Source organism: Pseudopodoces humilis, chromosome 4 (assembly GCF_049639895.1).
Source record: "Pseudopodoces humilis isolate 2021_Gansu_Grassland_sample_001 chromosome 4, ASM4963989v1, whole genome shotgun sequence".
NCBI lineage: Eukaryota > Metazoa > Chordata > Aves > Passeriformes > Paridae > Pseudopodoces > Pseudopodoces humilis.
In genome coordinates this window covers 71624829-71649970 of record NC_142203.1, presented here as the reverse complement: position 1 = coordinate 71649970, position 25142 = coordinate 71624829, and positions in this window count along the sequence as shown.

The following is a 25142-nucleotide window of genomic DNA, read 5'->3' as shown; positions in this document are numbered from 1 at the left end:
TACATCACCTTCCACTTGTTCTTTATGGCCATCCCCATAATCAGTAAATCGATGTTCCGTAAGAACCAGGACTGTCTTAGGATATAACCTTTCTGATCTTCTGGAAAAGAATGTAAATATATGAAGTTACACAAAAATCCATTGCCATTAGAACTGGAAGGGTTCTAAACATTTGTACAAGTTTCAATTGTATGCAATTACAGCAAGAAAACAGAACCCTGACAGAAAAACAATAGTGATTCAGGGGTAAGTTAGCAAGCAGCTTAAATATGTGTATATCCATGCTCCTAAAATGCCAACTCGTCTCCTAATATTTATTGCAGAAATTAAAATCCTACTGTTCTGGTTCAACACTTTCAAGACTAGGCAGAAACATGATGTAAAATTATCAAATATCAAATAAGAAAAAAAGTATATTTTTAATCCTACATAAATCAGGACATCTACAAGACCCGCAACAACTTTAACTAGCAGATCAAAGTGATTTCAGAAACTTCAAGCCAAAGGTGAACCTAGTGTGACACACATGAGAAATAATTGAACAAAGTTTCACTGTTCTGAGTTGTCAGACTCCAGCCAGATCAACCAGTTTTGGTGTTGAGTTTGATTTTTTTTGTTCTTGGGTTTTTTGTTTTGTCTTTTTTTTGTTTTTGTTTTGGTTTTGTTGTTGTTCTTCTTTGTTTTTGTTTTTGTTTTGTTTTGTTTTTGATTTGGTTTTTTGTTTCCTTGGCTTGGTTTTTGGTTTGGCTTTTTGGTTTTGTTTGGTTTTGGTTTTTTGTGTGGTTTTTTTTTGTATGTTGGGTTTTTTTGCTTATTTATTTTAGGTTTTAGTCTTGGCTGGTTGGTTGGTTGGTTGGTTGGGTTTTATTTTTTGGTTTTTACCAATTCTGTTGAAATCACAGTACTGTGGAGTAAAAAAAAGCCTGTCCTGCTTATTTCTTTATTGGTCTACTTTACCCATTGACTCCTCTACATCATGAGCCAAGGTGTAATGCAATATACTTTCACAAATGGAGAAAATCTCAGCTGTCTCCTCCCTTCTCTTTCTGCCTTTCACAACATACTCTACCATAGACCTAAGCCACCAGAAATCACATAGCAATTATTTTTTTTTAATCTAGAAAAAAATCCTTGATTTTTATACTTATGAGTCTTTATGTATAAATTAAATATGCTTATAATATATGCAGTGCATAAATATATTTAGTTATACATTCTATATATAGTTATACATGTTATATGGAGAGTTTATGGATATAAAATAAAATTATACAAAATGTACCTGTGTCTGTGTGTTTGTCTGCATACTTATATTTTATTAGCACAAACTTTAAAGAGAGGTAAGGGGATGGGAAATGGGACAGAAGCAATAACACCCAAATTTGGAAAGTTTGGGGATGAGAGAAGCTCAGCTAAAATGCTTTTGCGACCTTACCTCTGTTGGGTGCAAATGATGCTCTCTGTAATATACAGATAGATGTATAACCTTGTTAACTGCCTCATCCTGTGGTGTCATCATTACTGTAATTAATGAATTACCATATCAGACTGCAATGACTATAAAGTTTTAGGGAATAAGCAACCGTTACCTGTGACAATATGAGTTGGTGGACACCAATGGCTTATATTTCATATTGGACTGGTTAGGAATGATGACACCAGCAATGTCCTTCACTTTAAGAGGGAAAAGGAATCAACTGAGAACTTTCCCAAATGAAAAACTTTGCCCTTTTGCTGCCTTTCCTAATAGAAAACAAGTTAAAATGTACCATTGGGCAGGTTAATTGACTTACAAGTATGTCTTTTTAATAAGTGTCATAAAGTATGTCATGCAGCTGAAACTTGCTTCCAGTGCATTTTTTAAACTGTTGTCAACCAGATTAAAGTTTATTGTTCACATGTAAGTTTCCGTTTTCAAGCAGTAATGAAAGACATTAAATTGATTTGCCATGCGTAGATATGAGGCGGGTTATGTCCTCTGCTCTTAGTCAATGTGCCTTTCCCAGATGCTTTCCTTCTCTGCTGTTTGTCTAAGCCATGAATGATCATGAAACATTCTCCCTTCCCCATGGCCTCAGCTACAACTCATCATTTCTTTGGTATGCCTTAAATTAAAGGTTAGTGTATGTAGGGAACTGATTCACCACAGCTTGACTTCAATTTTGCCTTTTTATAAGTCTTTGAAGTTTTTGATGGAGAAGCGATTGCAGAAACCCTACAGTGAATCAGACTTTAATAGTGCTCTGTTCAGGGCATTGAGTATCTTCCTTTGTTGCCAGCACCTGCATGGTGGGGCCCCATTACTGAAATTAGTGCCTGGCATAGGCACTATTAAGTAAGCACTTTACTTAAGACTGTAAAAATTCCACAATCATCCCAACATTCAGCTACTTAAAACACAGTCTGTCAGTTGAGATTGTGCCTCATTTTCACAGAGGGAAACAACTTAAAATAACAAAAAAAGAGAATTTGTCAGTAAGGAAAAATGAATTTTAAGGAGAAGGACTTGTTATCAACAGTAAGGGAGAAGTAAATTACAAAATGTGAGAGACATGAGGAGAATTCCTGGAGCAGAAGGCACTTAATAAAACTCAGTAAGGACTAGGATTGCATTTAGTAGTACATTACTTCTTTGACTGGTTTTTTTTTCATAAATAATGCACCTCTGAAAAAAAAAAATAAAAATCATAGATGATAAAACAAGCAAGAAAAGAAACAAATGGCAAAAAACATGACAACAGAAGTCTGTGTCTGTTTTAGAAAGTAACAAGTGCTGCCAGTCCAAAATCTGTGTGTGTAGGTACTGAAAACCTTTTTTAGTTTTTTTTATTATTATTATTTTTGAGCATTTCTCTTTTTCCAACAAAACAATCTTTTTCTCTTTTTTGAGTAATTCCACCTCCCAGAAACTCCAAAATGGATAGTTTCTCAGGTCCAGAAAACAACATAATTCAAGTGAAGTAATTTATTAAACTGCTATAAACTTTCATCCCAACCAGTAAATTAGAGTCTCATGTGCTGAATAATTATATTTCAATTATACTGGTAATTTTTAGGCTGATAGCCTGATAGCCAACCTCCATCAGGGTTTGTTTTTTGTTTTTTGGGTTTTTTTTGTTTGGTTGTATTTTAATGCCTATTTCTACAAGCTATTTATTGTAAATTCATGAAAGCTGCATCTTAAGGATGCTAAAATGGATCCTTTTAGCTCCAAGATGACAGCAGTCTGATTTTGAGGCTGTGGGGGTAGATCTCACATACAAACAGATGGAATGGCACTTGTCATGACATCATAGGATAAAGTTGTTTTATCCTAGACGTTTCCTTTTCTTATGACTAGTGTAAGCCAATTCTATTATTGGAAAATTATATAAATTAAGATATTTTCTCTACCTGTGAAGGAAGGAACAAGGCCTTGAGTAAAGTGCAGCACATTGAACAGAATTATTTCACTGTAACTACCTGTAACTACAGAAATCCAAAATCCTGCCTTAACCCTCAGTGAAGTTCTTTACTTTGACTTCCATGGGTCTTTACCCAAATTCATCCTTAGTGAAACAAAAAGCTCTGGCAATTTTGTCTCAAACCAAGCTCTTCTGAGTCTCTCCCTCCCCTCAGTGTCCTCCAGGCCAGTTTGTTTACTAATCAAAAAGAATTTAATATAAATATTCTCTTTGCATATAATATTTGAAGGGGTTTTATTCCTGTATATGTATATTTTTATAAGTCTTTGCTGATTTACAGCCCTTGCCATCTCCACAGCAGAAACCACCAGAGACATGCACTTAACTTGGCTTCCACTAAAGACACCATGATCTGGTCACAGTAAACAAAGTTCACTGAAACCTGCATGAATAATTTAATCACTCAGTGACAATTGGCTAGGCAGGAAAGATGAAGCTTCTGCCCCCAAATTATTAAAGGCTTTTATAGAACCATAAAAAGAGTAATAATTCAATCATTTTTTTTTTTAAAGGGCACTAAATATAATGCTTATTAAATTAAAGCTCGGTACAGCTGAGGTGTGCACTGGGATGAAATAGAAAGCATGCTCAGCAGCAATATGCCAAATGCATGTATTTCCCTTTGCTGACAGGCAGATAACCTGACCCAATTAATAAAAAGTACTCTACTGATATTTTCCCCCCTACCCTTTTTCTTTTTGAACTGATTCACTAAGTCATGGTACACTGCTAGGAAAAAAAAACTAACAAGCAAACAAACAAACATGTGAACAAAAAAAAGCACACAAAGCTTTTAAGGTAGGAGATTGTATTTCCCTTAATTTTGCTTGCTGTGACAAAGTGCCATGTTTAGTATTGAAAACAGAGGCTGAATTAATAGGAAGGTACCAGAGAAAGAAAATATGTGTACTCTGTCCTGCTCTACTGCTGCTGACTCACTCCCTAGTTGGGAAGTTGCACTTTCTGCTCTTAACATTTGCCTCATTCTCTTGACCATTAAATTAGGGTTAATGCTATTTACTAACCTCAGTATGGCAATACAGTTCATTAATGAGACACAGTTCTGCCTCAAGAAGAGTCACATAACTCTGAATATTTCGCTTTGATTTCATCAGTAATTGTATAGACATTACATTTCTTGTGGGGAACAAAAATTGCCAGACCACAAAGAGAAAGCAGCTTGCTGATGAAGGAAGCAGAAAATTTTGGCATCCCATTACATGGACATGGTTAAAGATGTTCTCCTCATCATGCTCTTAAATAAAAAATTGAGTAAAAAAACCCAAAAAAAACCAAACAACTAAACAAAACAGAAAAAAAATAAAAAAGAAAAGAAAAAGGAAAAAGAAAGGAAACTAACTCTGTAACACCTTAGTGATTGGTGTACATCTTCTTTGAGGCCTGCAATTCCTTTCACTGTGGAATTCTGCCAGCATGGGTTTGTGAAAGGCAGGCCCTGCTTCATCCACCTGATCTCTTTCTAGGACAGGGTGGCCTTGGCTTAGTGGATGAAGGATCTGGATGTGGACTCCACCCAGACTTCAGTAAAGCCTTTGACACATTCCCCTGGAGAAACTGGCTGCAAATGGCTTGGATGAGTGCAATCTGGAATTACATCCAGCTGGTGTCTGGTTACCAGTGGTGCTCCCCGGGGATCCATGGTTCTGTGTTTTTGTGTAGCCTAAGAGCTGGGAAAATTACTGTGTTTTCTGCACCTGAATTGAGGAACGGTTTTTAACTCCACAAGCAATGAACATAATAGATCTGTCCTACTTTGAGTTGTTGTGAATGCCTGTCTCTATTCACTCTCTTTGCACCTCACTGAGAAACTGCTGCTCTGCTCACAGTTTGATCATTCATTTCAGTGGACAAATGCACCACGGGAAGGGTCTGGCCAGATGAATTGGCCAGATGACTATCATTCCTGATGGGGATATTTCTATTTGCAACTATCACTCTGAAAATATCTTAGATTATTTTTTCTTTACATTGTAAAATTCTTATTAAGCTTGTATTTATCTTCCCCAGTCAGAAGGTTTTAAAATCAATATAAAAATAGAGAATATTTAATTCACAGTTTTATTGCCTTATTTTTTTATTATTATTATTTTACTCTAGGTATTCTCAGTTTTCAATTCATTATGAATTTATTAGGATTTTTATTAGACTGGGTTTCTTTTTATCATTTTTTTTACATTTGTTAGAATATTACATTTTAATATATATTAAAAAAAAAATCTTTGAATGGAAGTGAAACCTGCTTTAAAAACAAACTGATAGGATATTCAAAGGAATTTCATAGACCAAGGACCAGATGGGTCTTAGGTGCCTAGCTGCCAGCTGGGGATTTTGAGCCTAAATTCCTAGGTTATGAATGTTCAACCTACCTGATATATAATTTTAATAGGACTTGATCTAATCATTGAAAAGCTACTGAAAGACTGCCACCAACTCCAGCAGACTTTGAATAAGGTACTGGAATAAGGAACAGAATGTTTTGTGGTGCTGATACATTATATAAAATTTTATTCATTATCAAGTTTACAAAGATTACCTTTTTTCCAACTGAGTATTGTGTAAATATCTTAAAACCCTGTGGGGCTGAGATGTCTTGGCCTGTTTCATGTTCAGTGTTCATTTTCACTCCAATTATTTCTTACTTGCTTTATCTACACATATAATCTGCCCATTCCTTCCACTTAACATATCCTTTGAACTTTTCAAATGCCTTCTGCTCCTCCTTATTATCTTTGCTTTACCACATCCTTGTCTCTTGTCCTATTTTTGATACTTTTTACTGGGATGGATACAGCTGGTATCCATCCTCTATATCTGCCAATTAGATACAGAACTTCACACTTTTTTTTTTTCTCTTCTTCATAATGGTCGATTTTCTGCACTTCTGTTGATATCATTTCACTTCCTGAAAAATTATTCCATATATTAGATCCAAACCAGCCTCAAAAAAAAAAAAAAAGAAAAAAAAAAAGAAAAAAAAAGGAGGAGGGGTGGTGCTGAGGGAGAGAAGTTACATTAACTTCTGAGACTATTTTCACATACCCAGAGGAATAATTCATATCTGAATATATTATGATCACTAAAGTAGACCTTAGTTGCTTAACTATTTCTGTTGCATGTATCATGCCCTGGATTATTATCAGAGATCAAGTCCAGAACAGTTTCTGACTGCACTTGCTGCTACGTACAACTGATAAAGGAGTTGATGACCACAGTTTCTCCCCCCAAGTACGGTCCAGTCATTAGCAAAAGACATGAGATTTATCTTTAATGAATGTTCAACTAAAGGAATAGAAAGCTGGAGATGGAGAAGGAAAATGAACAGGCATATGTAATGAAATGATTGATGCTTTATTTTTTCTGCATCCTTTTCGGAAATCTAAATGCCATCAATGACTTACATAATCTATTGTCAACATTTATTCTTATTTCAGTTATCTCCATAGTGGTAGGCAAGCTGCTTATATCGTTTGTCTCTTCACGCATAGTATCTTCCCTCTCTTATTACTTTAATCAATCACTGTTAGCTTATGTATAGCACATATCATTGCTACTGTTCTGTGGTGTGTCAGTCATTCATGCCAAACAGACCAGCCAGCAGCCCCGAAGGACCTCTATAAATGGAAATTCTCCTTTGCAATCTGTTAAGCTTAAATGAGAGCATGAAAGCCCTTGCATGAGCATCATAACCTTCCACAGTACAGGAGGCTTTGATAATAGTGATGTCAGCACTTCCCAAACCAACACATCTCCAGGCAATGTGAAGATCCTCCTCATTGCTCTGCGCTGCTGCCATATAAAAACCATCATCAGAGAGCAGGCTGAGGTCCAGACCCATGGCTAGACCCAGCTGCCTCCCCTTTCACTTTAAATGGTTGCCCAAGGCACTTTAACAGTTTATTAGATATTAATTTAGTATTTGGTATCCTTTTTATTTTCAGACTGATGCATGTTTTCTTCCATATGTGCCTTGCTAATAATATGGTAGACTCTGACTCTGTGTTCAGAGCTTTACAAGGTTCAAAAAAACACACTGTGTCACTGTGTTGATGAGTCTGTGTCAGGCTGAGAAACAAAAAGGAAATGAAGGCTCGGAGCCAGGATTGACTCAAGGTGAAATCCTAGTCCACTGAGGACTCATAAAACCCGTGATGCACACAGCTGCACTTGGAATACAGGGCACGGCGAAGAAAGACAACTGGTTGCTTACCAGTACCTTTCCAGTCCAAGGTACTGTTATTTATGTCCAGTTTGATCTGCGAGGTGACGTTTCAGGAACTAGTTAAACATTATGCTGATGACAAATCTCCACTGCAACATTACTGAAAAAAAAAAGTGTTATCTGATCCTCACCTCTTGACTCATGTTTTCCCATTTGCTCTTGTGCTTCTTACATGGAAAAAACATGGACTTTATTAGATTAATTTTTCACCTTGGAATATACTGTTCCAGAGTGCCAGCTGTGTGCTCTGATTCCAATAATGGCTCTATCTTATGGGTCCAGCATGGAAGTAGAGCATATTTTGCCATCTGAGAATCTGGCTCACCGCTCTTATTAAACTCTCTTTGGCAGCCTGGCGCTGTTACGTCAAACACTGAACAACAGGGAGGATGTAAGCATCCACTTCCACTGTCTCCCACCTCAAAATTATCTTTATATTTATTATGCTGATTCCTCCTAGTTGGTCAGTTATGTGATTCAGCAGCAGTGATGTTCCACATTTCCACCTGTTTGCATTTACTCTATGGCTGCCAAGGGAACAATGGGGGAAATAATGCTCTTGTGAGCCATTCTGTTCACTATGTGTCAAAAAGTAATTTGAATCAAAGAGTCACTAACTTAATTGATGGCGATGGCTCCATCCAAAAAACAACCAAGGAATTGATGTTGTGCAAATTGTGCATATATTGCTCTTGAATTTGTGAGCATATTCTTGTTTGCCTTGACAGCATGTAAATTACCTTTTGGACAGCTCAACACATTACTTAAGATGTGGCTGTGTCTGAATTTTTTAGCTGCTTACAGGGGCAATAACAACCTTCCTGTGAAACTGAAAATCACGTTCATCTTCCTGGGTTTTGTGTTTTGTTTTTGATTGTTAGGGTTTTTTCTGGTTTGTTGTTTGTTGTTGGTTTTTTTTGTAGTTTTTTGTTTGTTTGTTTGGGTTTTTTTTTCCTTTGCTAATTCATGGCACATCCCAATTACTGCTTAAGATCTCCAATTTTAAACCCTGTGCCTTTTCAGCAATGCAGCATAGCAAAGAACACAGTAAGGCAGTGATTTCCTCAGCAGAGTGAAACTGAAGCTTAGTAGAAAAGTTCCAGGTTAAGTGCCTGGGAAGCACACACAGTTTCAGAGACTTATCTAAGATATTAACACATTAATTTGTCTCAACTACTTTTAACTCTTGTATGACTTACCTGAAGTCAAACTGTAGTTGCTTGAGGTTTCTGATAGAGTTGGTGGAAAGAGACACACAACATTTAGAAGAGATTCACTACAGTTTCTGATGATTTTGGGGTCAGAGAATAATAAAAAGGCTTGGATTGGAAGGGGCCTTAAAGTTCCTCTAATTCCAACCCCTCACCATGCACAGGGACACCACCTCCTAGGTCAGGATGCTCAAGATCTCCTTCAACCTGCCTTTGAGCACTGCAGGTATGGGAAATCAAGAAACCAAGGTCTTGGTCTTTGGTTTAGAACTAAAAGGGTCTATTTAACCCTGCTCTGAAATGTGTTCACTATCCACAACACATCTGTCTAAAATCAACTACAGAAAGCAATGACTGAAATCAATATTTGTCATTTCAGGGACTTTTCAAACATGTAGACATGGTATTTGTTGTTGAATCCTATAAATGTAATCAGAAAGGACCAAAGATGGGCAAGAAAGCAGTGCTAAAAGACAAATATGACTTACCAAAGTCACAAGTTAAAGTTTTTGACAGATATATTCTGTCAAATATTTCTGGATATGCACATATGTGAACTGCAGTGGTTTTCTTAGATAAGGAAATTATTTGAGAAAATCTTCGTGGATTTTTTCAGTTCAAATTAGAAAATAGAAACATAGGTATTGGCAATCAAGTGGAAAAATTCAATTTTTTTTTTTTTTAATTTTTGCATCTACCTACAAGTGTGTGTAAAATACACCTTTACTACAGATTCATTAATTAAATATTCTTAAGGATTTAAAAAGCTGCAGTAGCTACAAAAACACTGCACGTCTCAGAAGACTAATATGATATTAACCAACCTTGAAAACATGTAAGTTAAATCACACTAAACTGAATTATTCCTCTAGTTTCAACTGGAACTATACTATTTAACTTCCTTGTTCAACCTGTTTGGGTAACAGAAATGTTACCCAAGTTACAGCTCATTAGGCAATGAATCATGCTTAATTTTTGGCCCATTCCACAAAGGAATTGAATTAAACCCCAAGACTAAAAAACGTGGTACCAACATGAGAGCAGCTTATATTTCTTCAGACAGTGACTCAAGTCACAAGTCATGTTTCCTCCATAAAGAAAAAACACTGAGAAATTATAGTGTTTATATTAGTCCTGGACTGAGAAAATTGAATGGGAAAAGTAGTCCCATCTTCCAGAATCAAAAAACTAATAGCAACAGCATGGTCCTGGGCAAAAAATTCCACTCCAAAAACTAATTCCTTAGTGTCTCGTCACACATAAAAAAATCTGATTCTGCAAAGAGTTCCTCCCTCACAATTACCTGAAATATCATAATCTCATAAAACTGAATACAAACAAGGTATGCATCATGATGTTTTTGCTCCCAAGGGCCAAATATGTGTTTTTTGCACATGAAAAGCCTTCAGTCTAATATTACTTGAGATGTCTGCAAAAAGACTTACAGAACTTCTAAGAACAGATTTTAGAAAAGTTGTACCAATACTTGTTGGTTAAAAGTTAACAAATGTCTTTCTTTCTATAGTTTCTGTTTTAGTATTTTTTTTAGTTTAAATCCTTCTGTCATTCAGTGGGCTCTTTGCATCCATATCAGCTTGAACCTTTTATTCATAAACATTCATATACATCGCTCAGATTCTTTTGTTATTTCATCCTTCCTTTTTATTTTTGCTGTGGCTGAACTATAAAGTTCTGCTGAAACTAATCAACACAAATTTATAGAAAAACAAAATCTTCCTTTCCCTTCTCAATACTCATAATATTCTATGCATATGAATCACCCTTGGCAAAAGGAAAAAAAAAATAGAAAAAATTACCAGCTTCTGATGCCTGCAAGCAAATACCGATTGGCCTAAAAACAACCACAAAATATATACATATGATTATAAGTATCCCTCCTTCCCTGAAAAAAAACCAAAAAAAACAACATAATGTATCAGTTGGGGGATTAATGTATCTGGTAGAGTATTTTGAGTTCCTACAAGGCTCCATCTGCTAATAAACCTTCTCTAGAACTGACTGTGATGCAACATATTTGAACCCTCTAGAGGCAACTGAGGAACATTAAGATGCCATTAATGTTCATTTTACATGTCTGAGCTCTTCTTGTTGGGCTTCCTTTGTAAAATGTGACTGTAGGGTTATTTCCATCCAGATGTCACAGTGCATATCTGTATTTGTTTATGGTATTTAATAATATACTCTGGCTGAGCAGAACAGTCTTAGAAAGCAGTGTATTTTTCTCAGACAAAACTTGTAGCTGCTATATGAATATGCAACATTTTAATGCAACAAAATTAAAAGGAAAATAAAGGGAAAAAGTGCCACTCAAAGATGAAGGGGATGAAAGCAATCAGTAGCAACACTGTTAGGTTTTTAAAACAAGGTTTTAATGAGAATGAATTGGGCCTTGATACAACATAAATTGGACTATTTACATGCTTAAATTAAGCATGTGTTTAAATGGAGCACAAGCACTTTGCTACCTGGGGATTTAGTGACAATCCATTATAAGAAACGTCCTCGAAACCATGAAATGTAGTAGGCATGTACTCTGAACCAAGACAGGTTGCTTCTTACTCTCTGATTCTTCTGCATGCCTTCAGGCTCTCTGATCTGCTTTCCCATGTGTGCTTGCACCCTCCACTCACATGTTAGGCATATCTTCTAAACTGTGGGCTTTGCCTTCTCTCTGTTGGGCAGGAGAAATGAAGTGCTAGAGGCAATGCTAGAATATGTTTTTCTTGCCAGTGGAAACGTCAGTGGCAGTGACTTCTGACAGCCATATGTGATTTGTCAGAGGATTTCCGAGCTACCACGTTGCCTTTGACCACAGAGGAAAAAGCTGAAAGATCAGAATCAGTCGTGTTTCTCTTTTTTCCCTTTCTATAATGGTGGTTTCAGGATTGGAAGCTGATGGCACTGATGTTGATGCACACTGGAGAAATCAATGTTTCCCTTTTGCTGCATTTTTGAGTCCTTGGGGCTCAGGTTTTCTGCATTTCTCAGCACTTGCAGGAATCCAAAGCTGATTCCTGCACGCTCACTAGTTTACAAAATTCTTTAACTGAAGCATAAGGTACTACAGCACCCACAGCCGAGTCCTGAGACTTTTCAATGTGTGGCACCCTCTAAAGTCAGGAGGAATCTTATCATGGACTTGCCTGAACTCCCACCAGCAAAACAGACTCAGGAGTGCAAGTAAGGTATGAGCAAACTGCTCTTTCATGACCCGAAGTAAATTCTCCAGATCTGCCATTGATTCTCCAGGCAGTCTTGGAAAAGCAATATGCCTCACCTGGATGATTTGTAAACCGCAGATATCTTTGCACACCCGCTTCTGAAAAGAAATTTGACAACCATTTCATGAAAACTGGAGAGCAACCTTTGAGCCCTAGATCTGAAGTAGAATCTATTTTTGTCAGATGTGTCCATATGACATGGAGGACTAATCCCGATTTTATTTCACAGGAGGCATTACACTGAGGCTAATCTCATCACAGCTTCAGGCAAGTCGTGGTGCTCCAGACTGCCACGCATTTCGATTCCTGTGCCATTCTGACGCAAGCAGAGAAGGATGCACCCAGAAAAAACGGGGGAAAAAAAAAAAAAAAGAAATCATCTTCTCCTTCTTCTTAATGATGCCAAATGTAAATGGTGCAATAAAGTACACGCGTAGCCACATTAGCTTCTTTCCAAAATGAGGTGCACAGAAATCGAGAAGTGCCCATCACGCAGTATGAATATGCAAGTAGTCATTACAAGAACCATGCTCCCAAATGTGGCAGCAAAGCTTTGGAGGTCTGACGAAGATGATTTCATGCCATCTGCCACCTGCTTCTGAAGGATAATGGCTGGCTGGTGTGTATGAGGCTTGTTCTAAATGTTATCATACTGTCTTCTTTCTTAAATTATGTGGCTAAAATGAGCCTGTCTTTGTTTTATTTCAATTGACACCAGATGCAGGGACTTGGATTCGGGTTTTCTGTTTTGCAAACACAGGCTTGGCAAAGAGAAAGGAGGAATGATAGTCAAAGCAGCTCCAATAGCAGAAGAAACCCTTCTGATAAGCCTTCACTTAAATTACATCAGTAAGGAAAAGAAACAATAAAGCAGCACAGAATTCAACATTGCTATGACTGTCATTAAAGGAACAAAGAATTACATTGTTTCAGATCTTTTTCTAATTGTATTGATGCCAATAATATTGATCATCATTATAAAAATCCAGATACAAAATACATTCCCTGTATTGATCTGGCACACTGAAAAAGTTTAAAAATAGTGATATCACAAATTTCTAATAATTAAAATAATCAAGAGATTTGAATTTTTTTATCTCAGCCTTTTAGTTCTCTTTTACATTACCCTAAAACTTTTTTTTTTATTTTATTTTTTTTATTTATTTAACCAATAATCACAGTAAAGCACAAGGAATTTGGTAATGTCTGGATTACCAAGGAAATTTAAAACAGAAGTTCAGTCCTCAGCAAGGTAAGAATTTGTCCCCATCCTTTAACAAACATGCCATGGATCAATATTAGCCTCATCATTATCATCTAATCTTGGAACAGCTCCTATAGAAAAGAAATCCAGAGTAATCCCCTAGCTAAATCATGTCCTATCTGGGAAAAAGGCAATATTTTATTTATGAACCCCTCTGATGTTGTCTTTCTTCTCTGGATACCTGAAATAAGGTAATAATACTGTAATAAACACCCTTTCCTTCTTTCTTCCCCTTATTGAGAATTTTTTTTTGGGTTTTTTTTGCTTGTTTGTTTGTTTGTTTGTTTTTGTTTTTTCTAGTATATCTAGAAGATGAAACTGGAACGTTTTGTTCTTTTAAACACCACATGTGAGATGAGAAAAAATGCAGTATAAAAGGCTTTACCATGCCACAATACTACAGTGTTAGAGGATTGTTCCTTTAGAATGGAACTCCTTTTTGGTTTTACGTAAAAAAGCCCAGCATGTTATGTTTTGTATGCACAGGACATGGCCTGCTCCTATTTCAGATCATAGAATCACAGAATCACAGAATCACTAGGTTGGAAGAGACCTCCAAGATCACCAAGTCCAAACCAGCCCTAACACCACAACTAAACCATGGCACCGAGTGCCACACCCAGTCTGTTTTTAAACACATCCAGGGGTGGTGACTCCCCCACCTCCAAGGGCAGACCATTCCACTGCTTTATCACTCTTTCTGTAAAAATTTTTTTTCTTAATATCCAACCCAAATTTCCCTTGGTGCAGCTTGTGTTCCTATAGTTCTGTCAGTTCTTGCCTGGAGAAAGAGACCAACCCCCACCTGACTACAAACACCCTTCAGGAAGCTGAAGAGAGTGATGAGGTCACCTCTGGCTCCTTTTCTCCAGGCTAAACAGCCTCAGCTCCCTCTTTGGAGGAGATGAGTGAATGTTCAAATGGAACATTGCCTCCTGTAAGTGCACTTGGCAAGCACAGCCACCTTTCTTCTCCCCTCACTCTCAGCCAGGGGGCACAGGGAATGGCCCATGAGGCCAAGCCAAGGTGACCAGTGCCTCACCAACAGAGATGTCCTGTGGGGCCCTGAGACAAGAAGAGGAGATAAGGAACTGTGAAGGGATGAATCAGACCTAAGGTTTATCCACACATCCCATCAGGGTGAAGAAGAGAGGGAGCTGGAGAAAAGTCATGGCATGTATCTGAGGGATGACTCCAGGAGATGAGGTCTGAAGCCCGCTCAGGAGACAGAGCCCAAGAACAGAATCCTGTGGAGGGACAGGGACTTGTGTCCAGAACTGAGGTGAAAAGGGACTCCCTCACCATGACAGTGAGTAGATAGGGCAGTGTCATTCAGGAGGACCAACCCCATGTGCTCCTCAGAAAATCAAGCTTTTTTCCACAGGTTGCTTCAGCTACAGCCAAGGGACATTGTGTGTTCTCCAGTCTTCCCAGTCTGACCCTTGGAAGTGACCATGTCTCCTTTCTCATTTCCAGAACTAATCCTCCCTCTGAGGTCAAGACTTCCCATGCTAGAGTGCTTAGCCCATAGACAGACTGCATCATACACTGACTGATTTCCTTTTTTACCTCAAACACCTGTTTTCTTTGTATTTCCTCTCCTTAAAAAGCAATACACAAGACTGAGTTGAGGTACCTGATATAAGTTAAATTCACCTTAAAATCTGTGTAGGGCACTGAAGGGCATTACAGGGATGTCAGTCACAGACTGTGCTGTACTACATATTAATGTGAGAGGTGGAAAGTATCCTGAGAGGAGGAAAAGAAAAATTAAGGCTACTTTGCCCTTTTTATTTTTTATTCCCTGAAGGAACTTAAAAAAACAAGTAAAGAACTGCAGAAAATATCTGTATAATTCTGTTATATGCACTGTATACAGAGCCTAACCATTAATGTAGCAGACTTCATGGACTCTAATAAAGAGGAAATTACCCTATATTTCAGCACAGTGTTCACAGAGTTCCTCCTCATATTTACAATCAGTGGGTAGCTATTGAACTCACAAAGCTTTTTTTCCCCCTCTGCCTAGCAGTCTGCTATAGTGAGGCATATTACTATGGGATGTGCAAGTGAATTTAAAATAAGCAGCATTTCTCTTAAATGCTTGTAATTTTCTGGTTTCTCATCCCCTAGCAAATGCCTCATTGTGTTCAGCTCGTATCTACACATTTTTCCATGCAGCTGTTTTTGTATTATTTTTATTCTTTTTGCTTTCCAAGGTTAGATTTTTGTTAGTTTGTTTGTTTTTAGTTCTTTTTACTTTTTTTTTTTCCAGAGTGGCTTTAACTATAGACATAGATTATCCAGATGTATACAAATGAGCTTCTCCATAAGTTCAAAGTCACTTGTAAATAAGGGAGATATGGCATTTTCTCCTTAGCTGCTACTGAAGCCTTACAAATCTCATAATCTCAAGACAGATCCCTGACCTAAACATGAAGTAAAAGTCCTATATTTTCAGGTCAATAGAAGTTATTTTCTCACTCTCACAAAATTAAAATTGTAAAGGAAACCTCCAACTTTCCTCTGGAACAGAAGGTAGCAATTATTATTGCTATTATATATAAGGTATTAAATGTGTATATTGTGAGCTACGTAACTCTATATATAAAATAAATACATATATGTAAATAGAAGCATATGTGTTTCTCTTCTTACTACTTCTGCTACAAAAGAAAGGCCACCTAGACATAGTTAGGTGAAAGGCTTAAGTACCAGCTGAGGAACAGCAAAGTGCAAAATAACACCATATAATAAGTCAGCTGGAAGTTGTGTGGAAGAAGAAAAGGGAAGGAAAAATGTAGGTTTTAAAGACACACAGAGAAAAGCAGAGCTTCTTATTAGTGAATTTTGACAGAAGATAAACCAAAGAAAAACTAAAATCAATACCCAGCCTTGAAGCAAAATTATTTTTACCTCTTTGTGGAGGAAAATTACCATTCTCTGCAATGGCATTCGAAAAGTGTCCCACAGACACACCATCACTAGATACATCATATAAACCAGAGATGTATGTGAAGACAAACCTTCAGTTATGGTTTGCTTTAAAGCATAGACCAGCTCAGTCAATCTGCAGTCAGAAATTTGCTTATTGGTTTATGTGTCCCATTTTCATCGTCTAGTAATATTCACTTTCACATTCAGAAACTCCTGCCTCCTTCCCGTTATCTCTCTCCACTCTCTCCCCTCCACTCCCCATAAGGTTATTTGGGACTATTCACAGACCTCTCACTTCTTCTGTGTTACAGTCTGTTTCCTAAAGGCCTACTCTTGCCTAGTGGATATGTACTTTAATTAAAAGCAATATATCTTTCTTTTTTTCTTTCCTTCTAATCTCTATCTATAGGTTTGTCCTTGAAGTTTCCATTCTTCAAGGCAAGGTGAATGGAGTTCACTTGTTTGCCTGAGATATAGCTAGTAAATTTAAGACACTAAGTAATATGGACACAAACATACGGAATTTTAATTATTATTATTGTTATTTTAGTGTAAGCCCTGAAATATGACACTCACTAGGAGAAACGAGGGGGTAAGAATTCTCTAAAAAATGTCCCCAAGGCTGCTTTAATTTTTGCCTTAAATAAGAACAGGTCAGTCTTCCTAAAATTGAAAACTGCCTAGATGAAGTCAATGGCAAAGTCGCTATTGGCTTCAAAGGAATCAAGGTTTCACCTTTTATCTTAAAATGTAAGCTCCTCTTCTACTGCAAACCAGTGTCACTCTTCTGACTGGAAACCAATAGAGTTCTGATTCACACTCTCTCCATGTGCCCCTGTATTCCCAGTGCCTGTGACACAAATCAGGGCACTTTCCCCCAACTTTTCACTGAGGCAGTTAAGTCCTTGTGTGTCGGAGCACTCTGGGTGGTAAGGAAGCACTTCAGAACACACCTGTTCATTCCTCACTCCAACACCAGGGACACACTCCTCAGGAGAGAAGAACTGGTATTTTCCAGATGGAGAAGCCTGTTCCTGGATCTTCTGCCTTTTTTCTTTCTGAAGGGAAGGACATTTCTGGGAAAGTTGAGGCAGTCAGAGTGGGAAGGTAAGGGACAGGAGATAGGACACCAGGATGAGTTCAAACTTCAGGAGGCAAATTATGAGATAGCTCAAGGAATAGCCTGGCAATATTTAATGTCTGGTTAGAATGATGAAAGGTATTATTCTCAGTAGGAGGAATAATGGTTACTTGTGGAATCTTCCAAGTAAGGTGCTTAAATGTCTGGACCCTGTTTAAGGAACTAACTTAGCAGCCTAATCTTCTGCAATAGGTAGTGGTGTGCTGCTTTTGGCTGGTGTAAAGTGAATTTTCTTCATAGTGGCTGGTGTGGGGCTGTGCTTTGGGTTTGTGCTGAACACAGGGTTGATAACACAGAGATGTTTTATTGCTGAGCAGGGCTTGCACAGAGTCAAGGTCTTTGCTGCTTCCTGCACTGCCAGGCTGGGGAGGGGATGGGGGTGATTGGGAGACTGGGGGGAGACACAGCCAGGACAGGTGACCCCAAGTGACCAAAGGGATGTGCCAGACCATGTGACATCAAGCTCAGTATATAAAACTGGGAGAAGAAAGAGGAAGGGGGAATATTTGGAATGACATTGTTTGTCTTCCCAAGTCACCATTCCACATGATGAGACCCTGCTCTCCTGGAAATGGCTGAACACCTGCCTGCCAATTGAAGCAGTGAATTAATTCCTAGTAATTATTTTGCTTTGCTGGTGTGCACAGATCCTGCTTTACCTGCTAAGCTGTATTTATCCCAACCCATGAGTTTTCTCACTTTTACCCTTCTGATTCTCCCCCAGCTGCTGCTGATGTGGGAATGAGTGAGAGGCTGTGTAGGGCTGGGGACTGGCTGGGGAACCTTGACAGCTGAGAACTTGGGATCTTTTCAAAGTAGCACATTTATTTAGGTGTTCCAATTTGGGTTGAAAAGACCACCTCCAGGCCATCAGAGAGGAACAAGTGACCGAGTTTCAAAAAGAAACAGAGGATGGGTTGGTGCCTGTAAATGATACTGAGCCACAGGATACAATGTCTTATTTAGAAGATTCATCTTTTCTGTACACAGAGCACCAGCAGGAAAGTTAACAGCCTGTCCTTCATTCTGCCAATTATTGGAGGTGCACTTTGAGCAGCAGAAGTATCGCTGTGCAGCTCCCTGGTTTTTCTCAGAGTTGGGCACTGCTGAGACAAGCCAAGTGTTTAAACGGATCCCTAATATAACTGCAAATATTGCCACTTCCCCCTGTGGAACTGGATTTACGTGTATTATTCCTTTCTTTTCTCCCTCAACTACTGTAGTGCCAAACTAAGAATGGGATCTGAACTCTGACTCTGAAAAGGAAATGATCCTACCAGATGGGCTGACAATTTAAATAGTCAGAATAGACAAATGAATACTGTCAGTCCTATTACACACGTGGGGAACTCATTAAATATTGTGCCCTAGATTATACAGTTATTTAGGGGTAGAAATATGGGTTGAACCTAGATCTCCTCTATCCAAGCTGAGTGCATTAGGCACTGTGTGTAATAAGGCCAGAAAGGGCAATTTTAAGCAGGAAAGAAAAGGAATCAAGGGAGAAAGCAGCAGAGTTGTTAATGTAGCTGTGGTTTTGCATATGTGTGAAAAAGGAGACCAAGGGTCATTCTGCAGAGACATAAAAGAAAAGAATAAAGATTGGAAAGTGACTCAGGAAATAACTCTGCAAAAAGATGGAGCAATTAGCCTTTTCTTATTTTCTTTCTTTGCATTATTCCTTTAAACCTTATTGATTTTTTTAACCATGTAGATACAAGGTTTTATTTTTTGTTTTATTATAGCATTCACCATCTCTTCAAATTCCAATAGATCTGGCTTTTTGCTTTAATCATCCAATTAATACATCTCTGGAAAAACTCAAGGGAGATGTTCCTAATGCTGAGAACAAAAAACCATACAGGCAGATCAGTGCTTATGACCCTGTTGGAGGCTTTTTGATTATGTCTAACTACTGTGATCAATACTTCAAGACTTTTAAAAACATGAATATTGGGTGAAATGTAAATGGTGATTTTATTATTTTTTTTTCTCTCAGTAGGTTTTATTTAAAAGCAATTTGCTCCATTCTTCCTGAGTCACACAAATGCAAATTTCCAATGCTTTCTTCTGCATCACAAATAATGAGAAGAACATTAAGCCATAAATAAAGCACAGATATACGTGCAGAGGTCATGAATGTGATGTTGTGGTTTATTCCTCTGCTATCAGGAGAGGAGCCTTGCACCCTATACGTGCTCTATAATTCTCCATTCTAGAGAAAGAGTCCTTGTATGCATTGCTGGTTGCCCAGATATCAGATGGGTAGAGGGAACTTGTAGGTGCCCTTTCCTTCAATACTACAGCTTTAGCAGCGATTATCCCTCCTATTCTATTCTATTCTATTCTATTCTATTCTATTCTATTCTATTCTATTCTATTCTATTCTATTCTATTCTATTCTATTCTTTTATTTATTTTATTTTATTTTATTTTATTTTATATCTCTACATGTCAGCTTTGACATGCTGAGCTGTCTTCCTCCAGTTTGTGATGGTAAAATGTGTAATTGTTCATGGAGGATATTTTCAGGTCCCTCCTTGAATTTTTTTTTTTTTAATTGAAACAGAGGCTGCCATGAAGTATAAATGTGATTCCTCTTGCTTGATAATTTGTTAAAATTGTAGGCCAGAAAAAGATGGTAAAAAACAATTTACTGCCTGTTAAGCCAGACTACAATTTTCCTTTGATAGAAACTGTGTTGTATACAGAGAGATTTAATTTTTCAATACACTGAAAACCTGAAGAGAATTTGAACACTTTTCTCTAACAAAGGACCATTTAGTCCCATGTCCTGTCTGCAGCTCTTACCAGAAGCAGATGTTTGTGTCTGAGTATAGGAATAGGTCAAGCGTATACAGAAAGGGCACACATATAAGAACAGGGGAAACACACACATCTCTGGAGACTCTCTCAGCTCCCAGAAGTTTGCAGATCAGCTCTGCTGAGACAGAAATGTCTCTTGGACTCTACCAGGTGAAGTGCCAGGCCCTGCACTTGAGTCACTAACAACCACAGACAATGCTAAAGCTGACTGATGGAAAAGAACCTCAGGATGCTGGTTGGCAGAGGATGAACGTGAGCTGGAGCATGCTCAGGTGGTCAAGAAGGCTGATGGCACCTGGCCTGGGACAGCAGTGGTGTGGCCAGCAGGACCAGGGCAGTGACTGTCATCCTGTACTGGGCACTGGTGAGACCACACTCAAATCCTGGAGTCAGTCCTGGGCCCCTCATGGTAAGAAAGACATTGAGGTTCTGGAGTGTGTCCACAGAAGGGCCACAGACCTGGTGAGGGCTTAGGAGGACTCCACTGAGGAGTTTTTGAGGGAGCTGGGGATGTTTACCTTGAAGAAAAGGATGATCAGGGAGGACCTTCTCAGTGTCTACAACTCCCTGCAAAGTGGTTGGAGCCAGGTGGAAGTCAGTCTCTTTTCCAAATAACAAATGGACAGGATGAGAAAAAATAGGCTCAAAATGTACCAAGAGGAGACTTAGATTCGATATTAGGAAAATTTCTTCACCAAAAGGTCAGACCTTGGAACAGGTTGTCCAGGAAAGTGATTAAGTCATCATCCCCAAATGCATCTACAGACATGCAGTTGTAGCACTTGGGGACATGTTTTAGTGGTGGACTCAGTAGTGCGAGGTTTATATTGGGACTCGATGTTTTCTAAATATCCTATTCTATTCTATTCTATTCTATTCTATTCTATTCTATTCTATTCTATTCTATTCTATTCTGTTCTGTTCTGTTCTGTTCTATTCTATTCTATTCTATTCTTTCATTCCATTCCATTCTTAGAGAATTTGGTTTCCTCAGCCTGGAAAAGAGAAGGCTTAGGAGTGATCTAACTGCAGCCTCCCAGTACCTAAAGAGAGTCTACAAGAAAAACAGAGAGGGACTTTTTGTAAAAGCATGTAGTGACAGGTCACAAGGGGACTGGCTTCAGCCTGAAAGGGAATCAGTTTAGATTAGATATTAAGGAAAGAGTTCTCTGCTGTGAGGATGCTGAGGCACTGGAGAAGGTTGCCCAGAGAAATTGTGGTTTTCCCCATCTCTGGAGATGAACAAGGCCAGGCTGGACGGCAAGCTGGTGAAAACTGTCCATGTTCAATCACCTGTGAGGTGATTCTATTCCTTAATTTTTTCTTAATATTTTAAGAACTTAATCTCCATGAGTCTGTTCAGATTGCCTGAGAACTGATAACCTTTGGTACACACTAGCTTTCTATTGCAAAACAAGACCAAAGTGATCTCCACACAGCTTCTTTTCGATTGTTACAAGGTTGAAGCTTGTCAGATTCATTGGATTCTCTCTCTGGGTAATTTCTGAAATGACAGTCTATTATTTTTGTTATTTTCTTTTATATAGCCATCTTTACTGACCTAAAATTTACAGAGCAACCATCATCTTTAGGGGATAAAGTTTTCTCCAAGCCCTTCTCTTGCAGATTTTCCAGTCATTTAGGTTGCAAGCTCCACAGCTCTTGATGAGGAGCTACCTGCAAACGCCTGGTATGGATTTGCATGCCAGCACACCCTGGCACAGCCACTGCACAGGCTATTCGTGAGCCACTTACGTGGGTGGCTGCAGCAGGAGACAGAGCCCATCAGACACTCGGCTGCTGCCTTTCCTAGAGGTGCAGATGCAGCCAACAGATTTCCTCTTGCCTCCCCTCCACCTCAGAGAAGCCAGTTTTACAGCAAGCCTGATGCCAGTTTGGTGCCTAAAGAATGATTTCCACCACCAGGAGTTGCCAGGCTGTAGGTGAGTGAATAGCAGCCCTGTGCCAATTTCCCCTCTATCATAAGAAATCACCACTTGTTTACTTGACAGAGCTACAAGTGTAAACAGCTGTACATTTCAGTGCATACAAGATGTTACAAGAGTAAAACAGCAGCCATGCATATTATGTGTTTCAGGGCTCTACAGGTTCACTCCTGCTTTCCATCAGAACACAGAGAGCGTAATGTGATTTGCGGGGAGAGAAGGACGCCTTTGCTCAGTTGAAATGTGGCGAGCACATGCAGGCAGGGAAGAAGGGAACTGCTGAGTTTTCCACTGGTCGTGCAGCTCCAGAGCCAGGGACTTAGCTGGCGGTCAGCAGCAATCTTACTGTCACAGTGTCACCTGTCAAATTGTCTCTGCAGGAATAATGGTGACTGGATGCCCTGATGATTAGTGCATGGTTAAAGCCTAAAGAATGCAGGCATACAGAGTCTGAGCTCACAGCCAGGATTACTCCCTCCATGTAACGGCACTTAGTCCAGGGAAATCAGTCCTGATTGGCACCACAGGCTAAAGAATCTGTCTGAAGGGGTGGGAATTAAATGTGGCAGTTATAGAGTGCTGAAAATTTGCCTGTTTTCCAGGTAAAATGCTGGTCTTTGTGAATAATATCAATCTGAGTTGACCTAATACTGGATCCTCTTGATTAATTAAGGATCTAGTACGTCTAACCAAAGCACAGAAAAAAACCCTACCTACTGACTTGGTAAGATTTTGCTTTTTAGAGGTTAGGCTAATGGCAAAGAGAACTGGTAACAGATAAAGAGGGATCCAGGTAAGGAGAAAGGGTCATTTGGAATGTCTGATTATATGTATACGTGCTGATGAGAAGCAACAGCAGAGAAGCCTCTGAAAAAAAAAGTATCTTTTGATCCACAATACTTTTTGTCCAAAATATAAGCAAAACCAGGAAATCCTGCAACAAAACTCAGAGAAATTGACACATTTCTAAGCAAATGGACATTTAATTAGAACAATAAAAAGAAAAAAAAAAAAAAAAAAAAAAGAAAAGAAAAAGACATGTCCATCAAGACCAGGACCTTGCCTCTGGGGCTGCTCAGTAATAGATGCTTTGAAATCAATGCCTGGAGCCAGTGATATTTTTCTCATTGTGCCCACATCTCTTTTGACGCTCAGCAAATTGCTTCTTCACCTGGTGATTACACCCAGACCTGTCCTTCAAAAATTCACCTTTATGAAACTCATATTTTTTCACCCTGCTTTTAAAAAGAATGTTGAATCACAAGAATGGTGGGAATCAGTTTGTTTCCACTGATTTCTTGGAAGTATCACTAATTTACAACCAACCATCCCTCAGTTCTTATGAAGTCCAAATTGCAAATCAATGCAGGAAAAAAACACAGTCAGAGAAACCTATAATGAGACTCTAAAAGTCCTCTCTGTGAAGTCTCATCTTTGCAAATGTTAATCATGACACTTGAAACATGGACAGAAGAGAAAACAACTGTCCTCACCTCCTTGTTCTCACTCACTGTACCTTTATGCCATATAGAAAAGTTCAGAACACTTCACTGTCTTTTCATCTATCATTTTCCAAAACTATTTCCTCTACTTCCTGCTTCTTTTTACAATTTTCACCTTTGTAATGACATTCTGGGTGATCCACCACTGCACTTCTAAACTTCACCTTGCTTCTTTCTGACCAAGTCCTGTTAATCATACCCAATCTAATAATAGCAGTGTTAATAACACCTTCTGATACAATATCCTCCTCCAAAGGCTTTCTATGTTCTTTGGATGGCTAATGTCTTGTTAAAACTTTTTTTACTTATTAATTTTGTCTGTGACAGAGCTTGATTAGCTTCTAAATTACCCTGTTCCTATTTTTAGTGCACTATGCCCCTACCCTTCACACACAGTTTAATCCCAAAGTATTAATTCGTCTCTATATAATGCTGACTTGTCTTTCTCCAGGTATCCTAAATCTTCCTGTTTTCATTTGAGGTCCATCTACCTTTGTTTTAACTCTTATTACCTTTCTCATTACTTTTACTGCTCTCTGTTCTCCATTGACGGGCACAATTGCTTTGCAACAGCCACGGGTAGTGCTGGGGAGGTGAAGGGTCAGGTTCACTCTTTGAAAGAACTCACCTCACGTCCTGCTTAAATTAGCAATTGCAATGATGCACTGAGTCGGGAGATGGCGGGAGGGGGGAGCTTTATGTCTCTAATCACTCCGGGGCAAGTTGTGAACTCAGCTATCTACAGAAGTAAGAGTTGGGAGAAACATCTCCTTGCTGCCACTCTGGACACTGACACTTGTCAGACCCTGCCTCAGCAGCAGGAGTGGGGAAGGCAGTGACAGCCAAATGACCCCACCATGCTGAACAGGATGCTTGTCCTGAGGTAATCACAACACAACTGTGCAGAGGAGGTGGTCAGGACACTCCAGTGCCAGAGCATCAAACTGCTGTAGCTTTTTCCCAATGGTGTGGCCTTTCATCTGTTCAGATCTGTAGCAGTTTGAATTCTTTCTTCCTGTGCATTTCTTGCAATACTATTTGTAAGGTTTTAGTTGTCAAAAAATAATGTTGTGACTCTTCAAATGGAATCAACTAATCAGGAGTGAAGAAATAAAGGAAAAAAAACAAGAAGACGGAAGAAAATACAGGCTAGGAAACCTAGGACAATCTTAATCTCCCTTCTTCCCCTTAAATCCCACAACTGTCCATGGGACCCCAAGAAGCTGATAGATTGGCCTGACAGCAGTACTTGAGCCAGCATTGGTAATGATCAAATTTATGATCAGATCTGTTCAATTTCTGGCACAATGTCAGTGGAAGTCTGACCACATGGCCTGTGCTGGCAATTTCCTTCCCCCAGAACTCTGAA